The sequence below is a fragment of the Cygnus olor genome, chromosome 21 (assembly GCF_009769625.2).
Source record: "Cygnus olor isolate bCygOlo1 chromosome 21, bCygOlo1.pri.v2, whole genome shotgun sequence".
NCBI classification, from domain to species: Eukaryota; Metazoa; Chordata; class Aves; order Anseriformes; family Anatidae; genus Cygnus; species Cygnus olor.
The window spans coordinates 6695420-6715438 of NC_049189.1; the positions used below are offsets into that span (position 1 = coordinate 6695420).

At 52.1% G+C, this 20019-nt stretch overlaps 1 long non-coding RNA gene across 1 annotated transcript; it reads right to left on the reverse strand.

Annotated features, from left to right (window-relative positions):
- Positions 1-11261: 11261 nt before the first annotated feature.
- Positions 11262-18799, reverse strand: LOC121058419. Its single transcript, XR_005814198.1, has 3 exons — positions 18660-18799; positions 12253-12435; positions 11262-11679 (listed from the first exon to the last, which is right to left on the reverse strand). It is a non-coding gene; the product is annotated as an uncharacterized LOC121058419 (long non-coding RNA).
- Positions 18800-20019: the final 1220 nt, after the last annotated feature.

Sequence of the window (20019 nt, forward strand, 5' to 3'; positions counted from 1 at the left end):
ATTGAAACTTGTTGATTTTGACTCTCAGCCATGGCACATTGGAGATTTTCATTTTACTGACACTGAAAATGAATTATTCCCCAGCATTCACTGATGTCTTCCTCAATCAAGAGCCTTTCACTCCTATAGCTTTCTTGTTACTCCTTGCTTTTCCACCCAAATTATCCAGAAAAGTGGCCCTTGAAGGGGCAGACAGTGGGACAGAGGGCGTGGGTGGGGTGGCACCCAGTGACTAAACGGGAAACAATCCTGTAAATTCACTCCTTGCAGCACCAGGGAGAGGGTCTGCTGCTGAGTGGTGGTGGTCGTGCACGGAGTGGTGGAGGTGTTTGTGTGGATGTGCTCTGATGCAGTAACATGGCATGATGCACTGGCATGGCGTGTGCTGCGATGTGTGCAGGACATACTCCAAAGAGCATGAGTGCACTTGCACCTCTGGCTGCAGGCCTGGGAGCAGTCGGCCGCTAGCAAGAGTGTCTTAGTGCTGGGCTCCTCTAAATCTGTTATCAAAAGATGAGGTTCCTCATTGCAATTCCTTTATTTCTCTCACATTCAGAGCTGCCAGTGAAGGGTCAGCAGCACTTATGAAATTTTCAATTCTCGCAGGTTTTGAATTTACATGTTTGTTTTTTTTTTTTTTTTTAATTTTTTTTTCTGTGTCTGAGATGGAAGAAGATTATGAATAAAAGATTAAAATTCGAGGTTTCCCAGTCATTTAAGATGAATGCAATGAGTGTTTATTATGGGAACAAGCATGACCCAAAGAACTGCTGCATGCATACCAAAAATTAGCAGCCAACTTCAAACAGGGCCCAAACAAAAGGCTGTGCTCCTTGATGCGACTCTGCTGGGGAGTAGTGAGAAGCAGGCAGGTCAGGTTGGAGGCTGGACTTGATGATCTTGAAGGTGTTTTCCAACCTAAATGATTCTGTGATTCTAAGATTGGCATCATGCAAGAGACACAGATCTTTGAGAGAGGATGGAGGGATGGGTGATGGGAAAAAAGAAGGGACACCAGGAGTGGTTTTGGTGAACTAAGAAGTGGCTGGGAGAACGTGGGAAGAGCTGAGACAGAGAGAGGAAGGGGTGAGGAAACAGGAGAGCCAAGGTAGGCCCAGGTGGGAGGGGAGCTGAAATAAAAGGCCTGGTCAAGTTGTGCTTCGTTTGAAAAGAGCTTTCATATCTAAAGGCAATGGCTTCTTGAGAAAAAGCTTTGCAGCTGCAAAGATGCAAAAGCTGCATCCTCAGCCTTCCAGGCTCTTTGCTTTCCAGCTCACTTCCATGCCAATCCTATAACAGCTATGGGAACAGGCCCGGCCTTGGCTGGAGGTTGCCAGCACTGCCTGACGGTGTGCACCCAGCTCTGAGTGAAACGTTTGTCTCCCGTTCCCTGCCTCAGTTTCCCTTGTCCTCTCAGAGTCCTGGTCCCACGCCTGAACCGTGAGCTCAGACCTCACCCTTCAGCCCCTGGGTCCCCACCTCGCTGTGCCCATGCAGGTGCCACCGGACACCCGTGGCTTGTCACCTGGGGCTCAGAGGGCCCCAAAGGAACCAGCAGGATCCCCAGCTGCGAACAGCAAGGACGTGCCACATCCCTGGAGAGGGCTGAAGGAAACATGATGCTATGGGACAACGTGACCTGTGGCAGGTGTCAGCCAGTCCATCTGTGATGGAGGCAGCCCCACCATGAGTGTGGTGCTGGGCAGGACAACCCAGAGGTCTCTTCTGCCAGCCCGTGAAACATCTAGACAGTGAAATATCTCGTCAATAAAAGTTCTGCATCAATTGCTGAAGTGTTATGGCTCAGCTTGCCGAGACATTTCCAGGCCTTCCCCTTCTTTTACTTGGTCAGGAGCTTTTCAGGACCAGCCAGGGCCCCGCAGTGCGTGTGCCTGGCCCCATCCTCCGGCTCCTTCCCCCTCCTGGAGCCGCTGTGGGTTTCAGCCAGACCCGACAGAGGACAGCAAGCACGGAGCAGTGCCTGTTTCTGCAGGCTTTATGGAAATAAATGACAGCTGGAGGAAGAGCCTGTGATGTCGCAGTGCCCCCACAGACAAGACGGTGGCAGCCCCAGCTTGCACATACACACGTTCAGAAGAAGGCACGGAGGAGGGATCTGTGACAGCTCCCCGTAGAAAAAGCTTTCCTCCAGGCTCACAATGAGCCCTGAGACACCGTCCTGAACGAATGTGCTGGGTTTCACCTCCCTGCCCACGTGCTGGGGCCGTGCCAGGGAGGACAGCTATGGTGGGACGATGCTCTGAAGGAGGATGGCGGCACAGGGAGCTCCTTCGTGGGAAAAGCAGAGCCACAGCCTCTTTGAATTTCCCTGCACGCACATCCTGGGGAGCAAGGAGGGCGCCAATTTGGGAAGCCTGCATTTTGTTTTCTCTCTGCAGAGCGCCTGTCAGAGATGCCCAGCTCCAGGCAGATGGGATGGACGGACGGATGGACATGGCTGGGCTCAGCGATGCTCACGGCAGGCTGGGGAGAGCTCCCTGTGCTTTGACAAGTCCTCTGGCGTCGGTGCTGACAGCCACGGCCACTGACTCTGCCCTTGCAGAGCAGCGCCTTCACCTCGATCCTCTCCCAGGGCTGCTCCCATCACTGACAAAATCTCTTCCTCAGCTTTTATGTTCTTGTGTCCTCACTTTAGCGGGAAAGCCCCTGATACTGCTCCTCTGGAAAGGAGACTTTGTCCTGCCCTTGGGGAGAGCCCTCCTGCTGCCCACCCTGCTCTCCTTAAGCATCCCAGGCTGCTGATCCTGCTCTATCCCAGGGCTTTGGTGCAGCCTAGTAAAAACTTTGTTCTCTTGGAGTACATTCCTGGACAAGGGTCCTGTGTCACAGGACGACAGGCAGCTGGGAGTGATGAGCAAGGTGTTAGTAACAAAATGATAAAGCTGGAGGATGAGCCACGGCTGGTCCATCCCCGTGTCCCCACCAGCCTGGCTCCAGGGAAGACGAGTGGGTCTGTGCTGGGTGCACCTCTGCAGTGTCCTGCAGCTTCTTGTTCTCACACAATTTGCCAAGCCTACCACCATATCTATATTCAGGTTTACTTTTCAAGCCTCCCTAAAATCCAAGTGCCTTGCACAAACCAAAGTGTGAAATTTAAGAGTACTTGGTGAAAACCACAGCACCGCAGGCTGCTTGAGGCACATGGGGCTGGCACCTGGGACTGGCTTGCAAGGATCAGGATTACAGCTGGGGTGATATTTCCTAGATTTTTAAAGATGTTTAGCATCCATGGGAGGCATTTATGATTGCCCAAAGCTCTTACTTCTCCCAGGTGGCTGGTCTCTCGCTAAGATCACATTTTTGTGTGGGTGCTGGCATCTGAAGCATATGACAAGAGAGCAGATCCAGGCAGAAGTGCCATGAGTCTGTAGATGCCGTGCAGGGAATTGCTAGTGTTTTGGCTTGTTTGTCGCAAGTCCTTTTCCCTGTTGTGGTTTCAGCATCTTCCCATGCAGCATGAACCTGCAGACTCAGGGGGCAGGACAGGTCCAACCCTGCTTCGTTCCCAGGAGGTGGGGTCTGACCTCAGGGAGCCCCTTGCTGCAGTAGGTTACACGTGGGGGGGCTGCTCCGTGGGTGCAGGTCCCTCCTCATGCACAGGTCCCATCCTGTGCCCAGCTGCCCACTCAGATGTCCTGGCCCTGGCAGGAGGGTGAGGAGTGCCACAGCCTCGTGGCAATCCCTGATCATCCCCAGCCTTGTCAACTGCTGTTCCCAGTTCCTCATTTACTCTTTCTCCACTGGGACATTGCTTCTGCACAATTTGGTTACCCCTACCTGGGGGAAACTGTCAGCTTCCTTGGTAGGTGCTAAGTCCATGGATTAGCTTTATTCCTGCCTCCACTGCTTCCTGGGGCAGGAGACCCCACAAAAGTCGGGTTTTTGGCATCCCTTACAAAGACAAAGCTCTTAAAGAGCCACTTCTAGGGGCAACAAAAGCCTAGTCACTGTCTGCCGTGGGTGTTGAAATGTGTTATCTTGCTGGCCATGACCAGCAGGGGCTTCCCTGGGCTCCCACCCACCAGCAGCAGCAGCAAGGAGCAACCACCCTGCAGCCAGGCATCAGGAAAAGCCTCCAGCAGGCACGGAGGAGCCTGAGCAGAGCCCCGTGCAGCTCTCTGCTCTGCTGACCCCCAGAAGCCAGAACCTGAGAGCAGGTGATTGCTGACTTCATCTTCCCCGGGATGCTGCAGACGCCCTGGCAAGACCCAGCCAAGCTCCCACACCCCTGTGCCAGCCCATCCTTGCTGCAGCCCTTGGTTTCTCCCCTCCCCTGGCCTCCCTCCGTGCTCTTTGGGTTCCCACCCTTGCTGGGCAGGGCTCCCCCACCTTTTGCACTGGGCTTTATCTCGCCGAAGTGGAACAAAGCATGAAATATGAATGAGCCGCTGTGGCCTGTCGCGTGCTGCTGGGCTGTACCCTGATTCGATTAGCACTGATGTTTCTTTCATGAGCGAGAGGCTTTCTCCTCCGCGGAGCTCTTTGCTGCAAACGCCGAGCTCAGTCACGGAAGCAGACGGCTGATTAACCACCCGCTGCCTGCCGCGGCTCCTGCCTGCTGCTCCTGCCTGCCTGCTGGCCATCCGCTCCCTCCCTCCTGTCCCCGTCCCCGTCCCTGCCCGCTGCCATCCCCTGCCACCTCCTGCTGCTCTGGAGCAAGCCCCTCTCCCTGCAGCCTGCTCTCGCCGCTGCTGCCAGCATCTGGCTTTCTTCCTCTTCCTAGCCTGGTGTTTGCCACGGTGCTCTCCGATGCCAGAGGTGTTTTCGTGACGTGGTGGTGTGATGGGGCTGGACGTGGAGCAGCAACATGAAGGGAAAGGGTGATGGGACCCTGCCTGGTGCAGGGGTTACAGGGCAGGGCGCACGGCCAGACACTTCCTGCATCAATGGCGCAGCTCCAGGGGCACAGGTTCAGCTCCCAAATGTTGATCAGGCTGATAAATATTCTCTCTTTAGCACGATCTTGATGGTTTTCCTAATGACCAGGCCTGCGAAATAAGCCTGGCTCCTGAGAATTCAGCTGGGCTATTTCAGGCAGTCAATTGTACCTAGCAAGGACATTCCTACTGTTCACATTTTTCAGTTATCTGGGACGATGCGAGTGCTAACGGGCTTCCCCTGAGCTGCTCTGTGGGGCAGGGAGAAGGGGACACAGCAGAGACCACAGTGTCTCTGTCTCTCTCTGTCCCTGTGTTGTAAGGTAACCTTGAAGCTGATGTGTACCATCGGATATAAAACTTTGTGCATAACAACGTACCTCAGCTTCCTTTGTGCAAGAACCATTCCTCCCTGGCTCCATCCACACGGATAGATGAGCACGTGGCTGACGCTTGGCAGGAACTTGGTTGCCTCTTTCCCACAGGAACAGTTGCAGGAGGCATCAAAGGCACCAACATTTTGCACAATTAAATGCTTGAGTACCTGGAAAAAGCCTGGCTGAGCTCGTGGCTGAAAACTTTGCCTCTGCCTTTTGCATCCCTGCACTGTATCCACGCTGTTAATTACGTGTACGCGTAAAACTTCCCAGGCAGTACTGGTGATGGCTAAATAATATCCTTCTGTGAAGACTTTCAGCACTCAGTTGTCCAAGGACAACCTGATTTTGACTTTGAAGTCAGCCGTGCTTGGAGCTGGGGGCTGCACTGTCGACCCCTGGAGAGCCCTTCCAAACTTTGTCTGAGCCTAGCTTCATGACAGCACTGGCAACTCAGACGCTCTGGGCCGTGCTTTTACACTCTTCCCCTACTGGAACAATCTGTGCTGTTGCTTTGCCTGACCTTCGTTACGTGTTGATTTCAATCACAGCCATGCACCAACCGCACCGTTCCCTGCCAGAGCCTCGCTGACCTACTGGAGGTGCAGTGCAGCTGGCTGCATTGATATCCCAGGTGCAATTAACTCCAGAGCAAATTTTTGTCTGCCCACGTGCGGTGTGACTTAGGCACCATTAACATGGGTGGGCTGCATAGCCGTGCCTCCCCTGCTCTGCCCAGTGCAGCAGGTGCTGCTTCCAGACCCTTTCTGCAGCTCTGCCCTCGCCTCCAGCAGTGAGCAGCGATCCCACGGCCCCGGGGAGCACTCGACACGCGAATCCTCTCGCACAGACAGAGCTTTACACGCTATTGCTGGCACAACACAGCAAGCAGCCAGGGGTTTCTCTGACACACACGCTCCCCCCCGCAGCACCACGGGCCCATCCTTGCCCCTGCCATCACGCCAAAGCCAGCAGCTGCTGCTCTGGCAGCGTGAGTAATCGTTGCCCTGCCACTGCTGCCTTTGCTCTGCTGTCCTCTCCATTCTGCTCCTCGCATGCCTGGCTGCCCCAGGCCACTGTGCATCCCCTCTGATTTTGGGGATGGCTCTTCCAGTGCACTATCCACTGTACTGGAGTCACTGGTGGGCGATGCTGGGCCAGCTGAACATTCACCTATGCCATAGCAAGCAAATAATCCCCACCTCACCCACCTGGTGCAGTTAACTGTTTTTTTTCCAATTGAATTTATTGTTCTTAGGTTTTCTGGTTGATCTTTATAGTCCAGTCTTCTCCCAGCTCAAGCTGCCAGCAGGTGCGCTGGTTGCAGTGCACCTGCTCTGGGAGGTCCCCAGCAGTGAGGGTGGCCTCTGACCACGAGCCAGGGTCCCTCCGGGTGACTCAGGTCCAGCTTTGCCTCCTCAGGGCCCTCCTCAGCCCTGCTGTGTCTCACTCCTTGGTGAACTGGAGGCTGCGTGTGCAGGACTTTCCCACTGTGTCACCAGATGTCACTTTGCTCCTGCGTTGGGGTGACTGGAAGCATCCCAGGGGCTTCTTCCTGCCTGAGGGGGGTGCAGACCCTACGTCTACCGAGGGATGGTAACACCCCCAGCTGTTTCTAAATCCTGTGCCATTTCTCCAGATCATGCACTATAGTTTAGGGCCATTTAAATGTCCAGAAGGTTCGACGGGTTTTTCCTCTTTGTGTTTGCTGTGCAGTTCACCTGCCATTGCACTGTCCGTGTGCCATGCTCAGCCAGGTCTCCCCAGCAAGCCCAATTTGGAGGCTAAACCTGCAGGAGAGAGGGACCAGGGCTACCCTGTGTACAGTGTGTGACTGCCAGCAGAGCCTCGCTGGATGCCAGACACCAGTGCTGGAGGGGAAGGAGATCTGATGCACCATCGATGTGAGTGGCTACTAGGGCAAGGCGAACCATGGCCACCCAAACACAGGACTGAAATAAAGTGGAAGATGTCTAGGTGCAGGCCCACAACACGTGTCATCCCTCCTGTGTGCTAGGGGCTACATAAAGACTTTAGAAAGGTGCTTGCACAGAGGTTCGGACAGCTCAGAGGTACACAGAGGAGGATGGCGAAGGATGTCTGGGCTGCTGCTGGTGACATACAGCTACCCAGATTTGTGCTGCCAGCTGGTCGGAGCCCTGGGACTCTGAATGAGGGCTCGGCTCAGGAGTGAAGATACCACCAGGCTCCCCTTCTGCTAGCCTGTGGGCTATCTGGTTCTGGCATCACCCTGCAGGGAGCTGGGGCCAGCAGCGGGCTGTGTTTCACTGCCGCGGCTTATGACCTCTGGCCAGGTAGAGACAGAGCAGCAGGGACAACCTTGGGACCCTGAAAAGTTCAGTGTGACATGGAGATGGCCCAGAAGGTCCTATCCAGGTGGGAAATCCAGGCTCTGAGGAACAGGGAATATCCTCACCGTCCTGTACTGCTGCAGTCTGTATGGCAAGGGTTGGCTAACCTGAGCATGAGGATGGCGAGGGGCTGCGATGGCCCGTGCTGGGGCTGCCACGCAGAGGTGGAGGATGACGGCATGTGCTTCTTCTGGACTTTGGGCTTTGGACTCCATCTGCTGTAATAAAAGTGGAATTTCCCCAGCTGGCACCAAGCTGACTGCACAGTGCTGCCGGCGCGTAGCGGTGAGCAGGATGAAACTAGGGCACGCAGGGAAAAACTAGGACATGGCTGCAGCCTTTGGGAATCCTGGGTGTTTCCCGAGGAAGCTGAGACCTCCACTCAGCTTGGTTAGAAAAGACGCCAGGAGTGCTCTAGCTCAGCAGAAAGAGGACATGAGCTATTCCAGCTGGCATTCCTTCTAGCAATGCTCGTGTGATTCGGGGCTTTTGGGATGTCCCCGTGATACGTGGGAACTGCCTGTGCATTTGTGCTGCCCGGATGCCCAGCACTGTGGGGCAGAGGGTGTCCCACCCCAGTTTCCCAACTGGGATGGCCCCATCAGGACCTGCCCAGCACCCTGCTGCTGTGGGGCAGGACCAGGCTCTGCCTTGCACTGGGGGCACGACGTGGGGAGAGGAAGGCTGGCGCTTGGGCATCTGTGGGGCAGGGGAGGGCATCTGGATGGACGGCAAGGGGGGCACAGGTCCATGTGGTCTCACACACAGCAAAAAGCTGCTTTTGCAGAACCAAAAGTGTCTCCGAACGGGAGGCTTCTGCTGGTACCGTGCCCAGGGCTGGGTCTCTGCCTGCCCATGCCCCTCCGGCACCCTGTGGCTCCTGTGCAAAGGGGGAAAGCAGCACCCTGGGGAGAGCAGCACCCCATGCTGTGCTGGCCCCATAATGTGCTGGAGCCAGCAGTGACGGGGAGGTGTGGGCAGCTCCTGCCCATCTCTGTGTGAGGAAGACGAAAATACAGACCGGTGATTTTCTCTGGAGGGGCTGAGCACAGATCAATCTCACTGAGCGCTGTGAAGCCTAAAGGGCACCTTGAAAACTTCTGTGCTTTTGTCAGGAAAGAAGCTGATTTCTCTCTTCCCAGGGCTCCTTGGGGACTTCCCCACGGATTTCCAGCATCAGAGAGAGCAAATTCCCTACGCCCACCCCGCTTGGCTCTGCGCCTTCCCCTGGCACCTAGGGGCAGGTTGTGCCTGGGGGCTGCTGCAGACCCCCGGACATGGCCCCCCCCAGGATGGGATGGGGCGCAGCAGGCACCACGGATCCATTTCCATGGATGCATGTTTTCCCTTGGCAGCAGTCTCTGATCTCTGCTGCTCTTGCTTGAGAGACCTCAGCTCTCTGGATGGGGAGCATGGACCCATCTGTGGTCTACAGCCTGGGGAGAGAGCTTCACCCCAGCCCCACGGGTCCTGGCACAGCGGCAGAGCTGAGCCTCCTGTGCTCTCTCCCTCTCTGGCTGAGCCGCACAGGATCAGGCATTTGCTCCTAGATGGCTGAAAGTGGTGGGGTGTCCCCACAGGGCCAGCTCAGCCCTCGCCTGTCCCAGGTGTGAGCCAAGGAAGCTGCAGGGTGGCGGACTAAGTCAGGGCATTGGTGGCATCCTCGCAGCTGGTGCCAGACCCCCCCCACAGGGCAGATTCAGGACATTTCCATTCAACAGAAGCTTTTCCTCCTCCCTTCTCATCACTGCTACAACCTCTTTTCCCTGCTGGCTTGTCCAGGTCCCAGGCCCGGCTGTGCCTCAGCCTCTTTGCTTGGCACAACAGAGGGGACAGAAATCCCTCTGATGAGAAGGGAGCAGAGTTTTGGAAATGCTGTGGGGTTGGGGGCAGCAGAAATTTCAGAGACCCCCCCATTCCCTTTCCCTGCCCCAGCTGCTTATGGCAGGGCCAAGCTAGGAATGAAAAGGTGACAGGGCAAATCTTCATGAAGGCCATAAGCAGCACTCCAGATCTTCCAAGATCTCCAGATCTCCAAGATCTCTTCCAGATCTCCACCACCCCATGCCCCAACCCCACAGCAAACTAGGGTCACCCCTACCCTTACCTTGCTCCAGGTGGGAAAGCTCTCCACACGAGTGGAAATGTCCCCTTGTTCCATAAGCTCCAGTCACGGCTCCTTGCCTTGATACTGTAATTTAACAACATGCAAACAGTTGTGTTCTGAAATTAAGCATACGAGGAGCTCTCCTTAAGCCAGAGGAATTATTTCCACATCATTTCAAATTTTCTGCTCTATTAATTTCCTTCTAGCCTGTCATTTTCTTCATTTGTCCCAAGGCTCCTGGGGTTCAGCAGAGCCAGCGTCAGGCATGATGTGCAGCCCCTTCTCCTCTGGCTACGTCCCGGCAGCTGTTGGGGCAATCGATTTTGGGGATCCCCGAATGTTCAGCCAGGTCCTGGTCTTGCAGGAAGGCTCCCACTTTCACCCCAAGGGTGGAGGTAGCTGGGACAGTCTGGGACTAGGCTGCCTGGCCTTTCTGCAGAGATGCTGGCAGTGGTGGGGGCTGCTGTCATCTCTTGTCCCCTCTTAACGTTGCACCTGGTGGGATGATGCTGGCAGGAGGATGTCAGTGCCCTGACACCATCAGCATCTCCCTCTGCCATAGCTGAGTTGGGAGCAGTTCAGGAGCACAGTCCTGTGTTTCACCCATCTCCTCCTCCTCAGCACTCGCTTGTACATGCTCTCCTGACAGCACGAACCCTTACAAACGGGAGTTGGCCTGAAAGGATTTAAGTGACTTCATTTGTTGCATTGCACAGGCTCCAGCCCCTGGTCACGTCTGCATGATCCTTGCAGTCAAGAGATGCCGTGGCTTCGCATCCCTGCTTGCATCCTGACCCAGGCTGCAGCACCCCAAGCACCCTTACAGGGCACCGAGTCCTCGGGGGGTACACGAGTGACAGCAGGGATACAGGTACCCACTGTGTGCCTGCGTGCCTCTTCTAAAAGCTCCTGCCAGCCCTGAACAACCCTGTCTGACCTTGCAGTTCCTCTCTGTGGAGCAAGGGATCGGACTAAAGACTTCCAGAGGTCCCTCTGGATCCTGCTTGGTGCCAGTCAGCCGGCTCTAAACTGCATGTTGTGATTTCCCAGTGAAACAACAGCTCACAACAGCTCTAATTTAACCTCCTGGACTGGCAGCTCCACCATTATGGGTCCTGCTCACAGCACCTGGCAGAGCTGTCACTGGAGAGGGTCTGGAGATGGATGGAAGAACGGAGCCAGCACAGCACACACCTGCTGCTCACCTCATCCCCAGGCTTTTTCTAGTTTCTAGTGACTCTTGCAAACGTCTTATTTCAGGTCTAACAACCCACTGGGCTGGACAGCTCAGGCTCTGCTTCTGTGCTGCAGGTGAGCACTGGAAGTGGGATGCTCTCTAGCACTTGGGGCTGGATTAATCCCCCTTCTCCCCAGTCTTCATACATTTACTTCCCCGTGGTGGTCTCTCATTAGCATCCCACTGTTGTCCTCCAGCAGCTCTCCCTGTTTACACCATTTCCAAGACTATGGTAGGACTTTATGAATCATTTATCTTAAGCAGCAATTATTGTACAAACAACTTATTAATACCATGGCTATCAGCTTGCTCTCAACATCAGAGGCAAAGCGTGAGGCATAAACATTGCAGAACAGTGATTGAGAGAAGGATTGTTTCAATTACGTGAGCCCCCCCATGCTCTCCCCCCTCACACAAGCAATTTCAGGGACACCTACAGGTTACCTGGCTTCAGCAGCTCTCCAGCATTAGACTCAAAGGCAGGAATAAGGCAGCAATGAGCAGGCAAGGCAGCTGAGCACGATGCCATGTCATACGTGCTGGAGTTTTGCAGGGTGGGCCAGGAGAGGAGACTGTGTCTGCACTGGTGCCCACAGGGGCTATGGGCTAGGAGGCTTCAGAAGTCATCGCATGGGGTCTGGGGAGGGTGATGCTATCATGGCACGTTCTGGACAATCTTGCAAGCAACCTGAAAAAGGAAGCACCAAGGTGTCTGTAAAAAGATGCCTTTCTGCACAGGATAAACAACACAACCCTCTGCATTTGGTCAGTGGGGAAAACTTCAAAGCTAAAAACGAAGTGAACTTAGTCACAGCTGTGAATCCTGCTAGGATAAATTGTGTTTGCACAACCTCCATTATTTCGGTTAATTTGCGATATAATATACAAGGCTTCCTGGTGGCAATTGGCACAGCAGCCTTGTTTTGTCCCATCCAGCATCCGTCAGCCACAATCCGATCCGAGCTCTGGAGAGCTCAGGAGTGCTCCGAAATGTCCCTGGAAGCAGCAGGCACCCTACGGGGGCACCCTGGGGCTGGCCTGTGCTTAGCTGGGGGCAAGGAAATGCGCCAGCCCTTGGCACTGGTCAGCTTTGCTCTGGCTGTGCCAGATGAAGCAGCCCTCCTTGAGGGAGAGCTTTGGCACAGGAAAATATTTCAGGGGCAGGGTTCAGACGGGGCAGGGTTCATTGCAGGGGCAGGGTTCATTGCAGTAGAGAGAAGCACATGCAATGTGCAGGGGTGAGCAAGGGGCTTCGCCTCACCTTGCACGGAGCAGGTAGGGAGTTGAAGCTCCTGGAACACAGGCTGCACTGGGGTTTGCAGTCACGGGACTGGCACAAAAGCTTTTTTAGAGACTTCTTCAAAGCTGGTATGTTTGAGGCTGGGGTCACGGTGAGGCCATTCCCTGTTGCTTCTCCACGAGCTCTTTCCCCGAACACACAGAGCTGTTTTCAAATGAATTAAAATGAATCACCTCTACTGCACCGACAAACTTTTCTCCTCCACGTTCTCCTTTGAAGATGCTCAAAACATGTTAGACTTATCAAGAGTAATTTTAGAGAAAAATAGAAAAAAATATGCAAACTACAGGCTCAGGCCCCTGAAGACTAAAGCACTGTCTAAGAGCTCTTCTAAGGCGTGCGGATGCAATAAGGCTGCCTTATCTTGGAGTCAGTGCTGGAGTAGAGAGCCACGTAACGAGGGACTATTTCCCATCTGCTGCATAAATCTAAAGTTACTTCAGGCAGAATGAGGAATCAGAAGGTACTTCAAAGGCATTTTAGCTCTGTATTTGTGTCAAACTGCAGCTCTAAGCACTCTGTGTTGCCCTCCTATTAAAGATGAACTTTTGTACTCTGTTAGACATCTTAAAAAGCATAAAACATAAGTTCATTTGCTTTTCAAGTACTCCCCCCACCCACCCCCTGCTCAGCTCCTTTGCAAGATACGAGACTGTTAGGGTATTTGTGAACAAACAACCTTGGTTTTGCTGCCGAGTTTTCATCTCCCTGCCAGCACAGGCGGGCTGGGCTGGGTGCAGCTGAAGTTCTCCAGGCTGCCCGGCACTGGAAAAAATTGGTGGCACGTTGGTGGCACAGCAGAAGTGGCTGTCCCAGGACCAGGTGCCCGCTGCCCACCAATGTGTCCCCAGCTTCTCCTGGGCTGAAAATGTTTCGGCCAGGGGAGACGCAGCTGTGCCTGGGAGGCACTGGGAGAGTTCAGTCTGGGAGGAGAGAGGATGGGGGCTGACTGTCAGTACAACCCTTTTCCTTGCAGAGTTTGTGGCTTTATTAGCGTTTCCTACAAAATCTGATGACTTACAGAGGTTTTTTGGCTGTGAAAATGAGATCATTCTAAGTTGGCACTAAGCCCCATGGCCCAGGTGGCACCCCATGGCGAGGCATCCCCATGCAGGTTGGTGGCCGTGGTGCAGGACTCCACACACGAATGCCACGAGCACCGTGGGGCGTGCTGCCTGGGCAGTGGGGAAGGGAAAGTAAAGTTTATGGCACTGAAACAAAACAAAGGGCTTTGTTGTTTCCAAAATCCACTTTATACTTTACATGGTATTTCTGGACAGGGCTGCAGCTCTACTTCTTTAATGAGCCACCCGTACATTACAGATAGCAGGGAGGGAGGAGGGGCCCAGAGGGATGTGCACACCCATCTGGGAGGGATGGAAGGGTCAAGGCCATGCAAAGCCTTCAGAGCCTCCAGGGTCAAAAGGGAATAATTGTCAGGGAGAGTGGGAAGGAAGGATATGAGAAGAGAAGGAGAAAGTATTAGGAAGAAAGGGAAGACATAGGGAGGGTTTTTTACAGAGAGCTCAGAGGCAGTGGGAGTAATTAGGGGGTTGTGATCCAGGCGTGAGACAGGAGGAGAGGAACATGCATAGGGGAAGTGGAAACAAAGAACAAGGGGGAACTCAATGTCTGGCAATGATGCAGTCTAGGTGTCACAGACACAGGCAGCCACAACAGCATCTGTATCACCTGTGTCATATCTGGGGGAGAGACTATGAGCAGTGATGAGGCACAGCTGACAAATGAGAACAAAAGACACAAGCTTTCAAATTAGGAAAGATAACCCTGGCAACCGTGTCTAAAATGGGGGGTTTCTCTTTCCCAGCTAAAGCTGCTGCCCAGGTTCGTGCTAATGAAGCCCTAAAGGCACCCAGAGAGGTGAGGAGACAGGCTGCAGTAAGTAAAGCTCTGCCAAATCAAATGCAGAGGAAATAAGGCCTTCTCTCCTGGTTTGCGGGTAAATTCCAAACCCCTCTCTATTTTTTGTGATGCTGCAGGCAGCAAACATGCTCTCCAGGGAAACAGTTTTCAAGCAGACTCACTTTGGGTTTGGCCTGGATAGAAACCTGCCTGTGGCCTGTGTTTATCCTGGTCCTTTTCCCACTTTAGGGGGGAGGAAGGGGGGATCTGAGAGGCCGCAGCCACTTGCCCAGCCTGTCTTGCACAAGCAGGAGTGCAGAGCAAGCCCAGGGCCAGCACGGAGCCTGCCAGCCTCTGTGCAGTGCATATAGCCCAGGGCCTGCTGCTGGGAGTTATTTCGTGGTACTTTCAGGGAGCTCCATGTGTCTGCAAAGTCCTTTCTGTGTACTAATTGCTAATTTGGAGTCCATTACTGTGTGCGGATCAGTTTCCATTTTCCATCAGTCAGGTCCGAATATTTTGAACAGATTTGCATCGCTGCCTCAGCTTTTGCCATCTCTTCTGGATGTTGCAAACATGTCAAAAAGTCTAGGCCTCGATGTAAAACCTCTGGGGCTCTAGCTCTTCCATCTGTACATCTACTAAGAGCCTTTTTTTCCTCTCCTTTTCACTGGTTATCAGTCTGCAAAAGGACTCCATTTCCATGCCATGATACCTTAGCACATTTGCTGAGGGACCTTAAGCACAGCCTTTTGAGATCCAAGTACGTGATGCCGACCATATCCTTCTCCATGTCCTTTTTGACTTCTTCAAAGATTCAAAGATTTCTCCAAGATCTGAGAGACCTGAATACTCCTTACATAATGTCTTAGGACACTTTCTTAATAAATTATGTTTATCCAGGTGTCTATTAAGTCTGTTCGTCACTCTAGTTTGCACCAATTGCTTGATGTGGCATTCAGACCTGATGGCCATGTGCTTTCCAGATGGCCACAGAGTTTTTTCTATGGATTGCTGTCACATCTGTCACCTTCCACACCAGTTTAAGCAATACGTTGGAGATTGTTGCTGATTTGATTTCTTCTAGAAGTCTTGTGTGAGTCCCACATGGTCCTGGCCATTTGTAACTGTGCAGGTGCTCACTTTGTTCTAAAAACACTCCTCTGACATCTTTCTTTGAGACAATTTCTCAGATTTATACCCTGAAAGAAGCCCTTATGGTGTGGGACATTCCTTGATGGGAGGTGTGCAGAATGCCACTGCAAAATTTAATTTCATTTTTCTGTAAATGTCTGTTTCTCCTGTCCTCCTTTTATGCACTGTCATCTCTCGTCCCCACCAGCCTCCTGACGATATGGGCTCATAAAGTGTAGGAAAAATGGCATTCCTAAATTTTAAGCTGCTAGCAATTCGTTCTTCAAAAATACTTAATCTGATTCATTATTGTTTTGCACTTAATTTGCCAGGGTCTGTGCACTTTTCTGTTTTCCTCATTTAGACAGTAGTTTCTTTTTGTTTCTAAGATACGTTCACTTTACAATTTAACCATACTAGCATTTTAAAACCTAACAATTCTGTTGTACAGTGCTTAAAAGAGCATTTCTACTATTTCTCCAGCTCAATATACAGCTGATAGTAATGCAGAGGTTTCACAAACTTTTAAACACTACTTATTTTATTTGATTTTATTTTATTGTTTGCAAAATAGTTTAGTCTTTTAGTCTGCCCTAAAAGTATAGTTTATCATATTAGAAGATAGCAGAAGCAGTTATGGACTAACAAGTGTGACCAAGACCCCCAAATGGATTTACCTCATTTGAGAGGCTTTTCCATTAATTTGTTTCACTCCAGGCAAATTATATGTGCCACTCAAATTGGGCTTAGTGAAGATCTTAGTCACAAACAATTGGTCTCAAACCTCAGAGATCAAGGGTAGTTGATATCTCTTTTTTCCTGTAATCTAATTTGATTCCCAATAGTCTGTGGCTAATGCGGGCATACAATGCACCAGACGAAGCGTTTGCAGCAGAGACAGGGACGTACAAGGCGGCGTTAAGATCTTACTTACATTATTGTGTACAGCTCAGCTAAGCACAGCCAGAAAGGAATGACAGTTGCGACAAACGCTGGGAGGATTTGGGGAGTGGAGGCATTGCTTTGCACAGAGAGCTTGGCCTGACACAAGCAGGGCTGAGAAAGGAGATCACAATCTTTTAAATATGCTTTGGGTGATAAATAATGAGAAGAGAAAGGAATTATCTGATTTCAGTGACGATTCTTTTATCATATAAAATCTGCATAAACTGCCTGTGACCACGTTGACACGGAAAATTAAGAGATTCATAAACACACAAAGAGGAATGGTTTCCCAAGCAGGGGGAAGGGGACAAAGAGGCTTGAGATTAATACCATAACGAAGGGTCAAGGCAGAAGTGAGCTGGGTGTTAGAAATGCAAGTACTCATGCAGCCAGAATAACAGCATCCCCCCAGAGAGGTCCATCACTGTCTGCTCGCATCTCTTTGTCAGGGTGGTTGTCCTTGCCTCAGTCCTGCTGACCACCTGCAGAGCCAGAAAGGATTTTTCTCCTTAATACTTTTTCCCATAACTCCATCTTTTGATTCTCTTCTCTGCAGAAGCACTGAAACAGCTGGAATAACCTACAGGATAAGACCAGCCAGGCCTTACTTCTCTATCAGCATAACCGAGGTCAGGAAGGAAGCTTCCCCAACCAGAGAGGCAGAGAGGCTGACTTTTTTCTCTCTGTACTGTAGGTTTTATCCTCTTTCTCCTAGGATTAGCAGGAGTTTTCTCCAGAGATACTGCCTGCTCTCAGTTCTCTTCCTTGATACCTGCACAGAATTGCAATAGCATCCTGTCTTTGACTTCACGTGCTGTAAGTCTTGGGAATGTGCAGTGAATGTGCTTCAGAGCAAAGACACGCCGTTATCGTGCCTGTAGGGAGCTGAGTTTGACTCTGGTTGTCCAGTCCCTCTTGGACCCCTTGGCCTGGATTTGTTGCTTTCTGCTGACAGCTTAGTTTCTGATGGAGGAATCTCTGAGGGCAAAGGGTGACTTGAATGCCTTGTACATCAGTAGCAAAGAACTGAATGAAGAGTTAAGCTCCTCCTTAAAGGCATTATGATCAGCCTGTAGCCTGGGCTGTGCAGTTATACATATATATAATTTTTACATATATGTAATTTTTACATATATTTAATTATATATATAATTTTACATATAACTTATAAATACAGACTGTATTTGCTGTGGTCTCTGCTGAAGAAAGAGAGAGATTGCAGAGGGACTTTTTGTCTGTCTGTATTCTGCACCAAGCACAGGTCAAGGCCACAGATTGTGCCCATGGAGATTGCTGAAGGCCTGGGTGAACCTGAACCTTTCTTCTCACCCATGAACAAGGGGCTACTGTGCTGGGAAGGGTCCTGTAGGGTTTTAGAGAAGCTGATCTAAAGCAGCCTTGTGCCAACTACATCCTGCAAAGGATATGGAAATCCTAAGAGGGGGCTGAGCCAGGCTCATGGCACCTGGTAGAAGCGCGGGGGGATGCGTTGCAATTCAGCACTTCTTTTCAAATTCTTAATTCAGCAGCACCCACATCCTAAAAAATCCTATCCAAAACTACAGACAGCAGTTCTGAGAGGAGGGCATAGGTGGGATATTGGGGTAAGGAACCATACATCACCTCTCCTGCAGAGCTTGCCCCTACAACCTGAACCAGGGACAGTTTGAAGCATGGAGAAAGATGCTCAGATTCACTTGGATCCTGCAAACATGACAGCATGTGCCAGTGCATGACAGAGGGAAATACTGCAGTTTTCCAGGAGTGCATAACAGTAAGGTAGCATGACCAATAGATGTGTGGACAGTCATGGAGACCCACCACCTGTCCATGACTGGCCACATGCCAATGTTGTCTCCCAGGTGTTTCCTACTGCTTCTGTCCCAGCAAAAAAAACCTGCAGAACCTGAGGAATAGACGTGCAGCCTCCACCCTGGGAGAAGGAGTCCATCATGCACCATCCTGGAGAGGCAAAGCACCTGGAAAAGGTGCAGTGGTACAGCGTGGGCTGTCCTTTTGCATTCTGTGCTCCAAGATGCACTGCTCAGCCCACTGCAAAATCCCCGTGGGATGCCAGCAACCATGGAGGGGTCCAAGACTTTTGTGAGGACCAGCCAGTCTTTTCTGATTACCAGCAGATGGAGGATGCACACAGATAATTAATTAATTGCAACTTTCCCAGTCTCCAGACTTTGGTTTCTATTGATCTCAGTTTTATCTGGAGTAATAGAGACAATTAGGAGGGAACACAGCAGCAGAAGTTAATTACCAATGGAATGGAAACTGTGTCTTTCAATTTATTAAACTTTTATCACAAAGCAGCACTGCTGCAGAAGCACTGGGAGAGGCCGTGTGCCTCCCTGTGTCCTCCGCGCCACACAAGGCGCTCCCCACACTTGACAATCAATAATAAATGATAAACTTACCCTCCTCATGAGTGGGGCCAGGGCTCCCGCGCCAAGCCCCAGGGGACCAAGCCCTCAGAGGAGAGCATCTGGACTGCTTGGACGGGCAGTGCTCCCTCCCGATGGGAGCCTGGAGGCTGATGCAGCGCTCTGCTGCCAGCCCCGCTGCGCCCCGCCGTGCTGACGGCTCCTACAGGCAGAAGCAGCTCTGCGGGGGCCAGGAACAACTCATTGCTATTCCTGTCCTGAGCCTTCGGTGGAAGGCAGCCCTGCCTGCCCACGGCATCGGCACGCTGCAGTGTGCTGGAGATGCAGAAAACAGTGGCCGTGAAGAGAGGAAGCAGCACAGAGTCATAGAGGAGGAATTGGCCCAGCTCAGAGAGCTTCGCAGCTGGGTTTAGATGAGCTTGCAGATGTGGATTTCAGGCAGTCTTAGGGACACATCCCCCCAGCTCTCCTTGCTGAGATATGTGTTGCCTCTGATCAAACAGAGCAGGCAGCCAGGAGGGTTGGTGCTTCTGCTCCGGGGGCACAGGTCTGCTGTCCCTGGGGAGCCCCTTCCCTTGACAAGAGGCTTGGGTGCTCCGCAAGGACCAAAGACAGCCTTCCTTTCCTTCTCTCCACCAGCCCAGCTTCATCTTGCACTTCCCTCTGCACTTTCCTCTTCGTGTCCTGGCAGTACAGCCTAGAAAATGCAAAAGAGACCAGTCCACGTCCCTTGAAGAGGTTCTGGACCATCACGGCTGCCCCAAAGACTCACCCTAGCATGAGCTTTGTGTCTGCCACAGCCACTGGCATCTGCCAGGTCAGGTCAGGGATGCTGTGGCAATTGCTCTGTCACTTTCTGCCCCTGTGGCACGGCATGGTGAGCATCCCAATCGCCTCCCCCAGAACCAGCCTGTGAGCTGCAGAGCAGGATCTGGCTCAGAAGATGAGCTCTCTCAGCTCTTTCCATGGAACACGGGAGAAAATGATTTGTTAACTATTGCATAAGTTTCTGATGGTGGTTGGCCAAGCAATGTGACATAAGGGGTCTGCCTCAGACTTGGTTTTAACTGTACCAGCCTACAAAAGACCATGCCATCTTCATGCCTGGTCAGAGTGCTCCCACATACCTGCTGTCCCAGTGAACTCCCACACCTTTGTCTCCAGGACATTATATTCCAATGACTGTGCAAACAAGTCTCTGCTGATCGTGCAGAAGCAGTAATTATGCTGCTGGTTTGCTTTTGCCTCTCTTTGCAACACTTCCCAATACTGCATTTGTTCCTGCTGAGTACGGAGATGGAGCTGTCCAAGAGCCTTTACAGGGGCTCCAAGACCTCACCTGTATCCTACAAGCAGCAAACTGGGGCTGTAAAGGTGGTGTTACTGCCTCCCA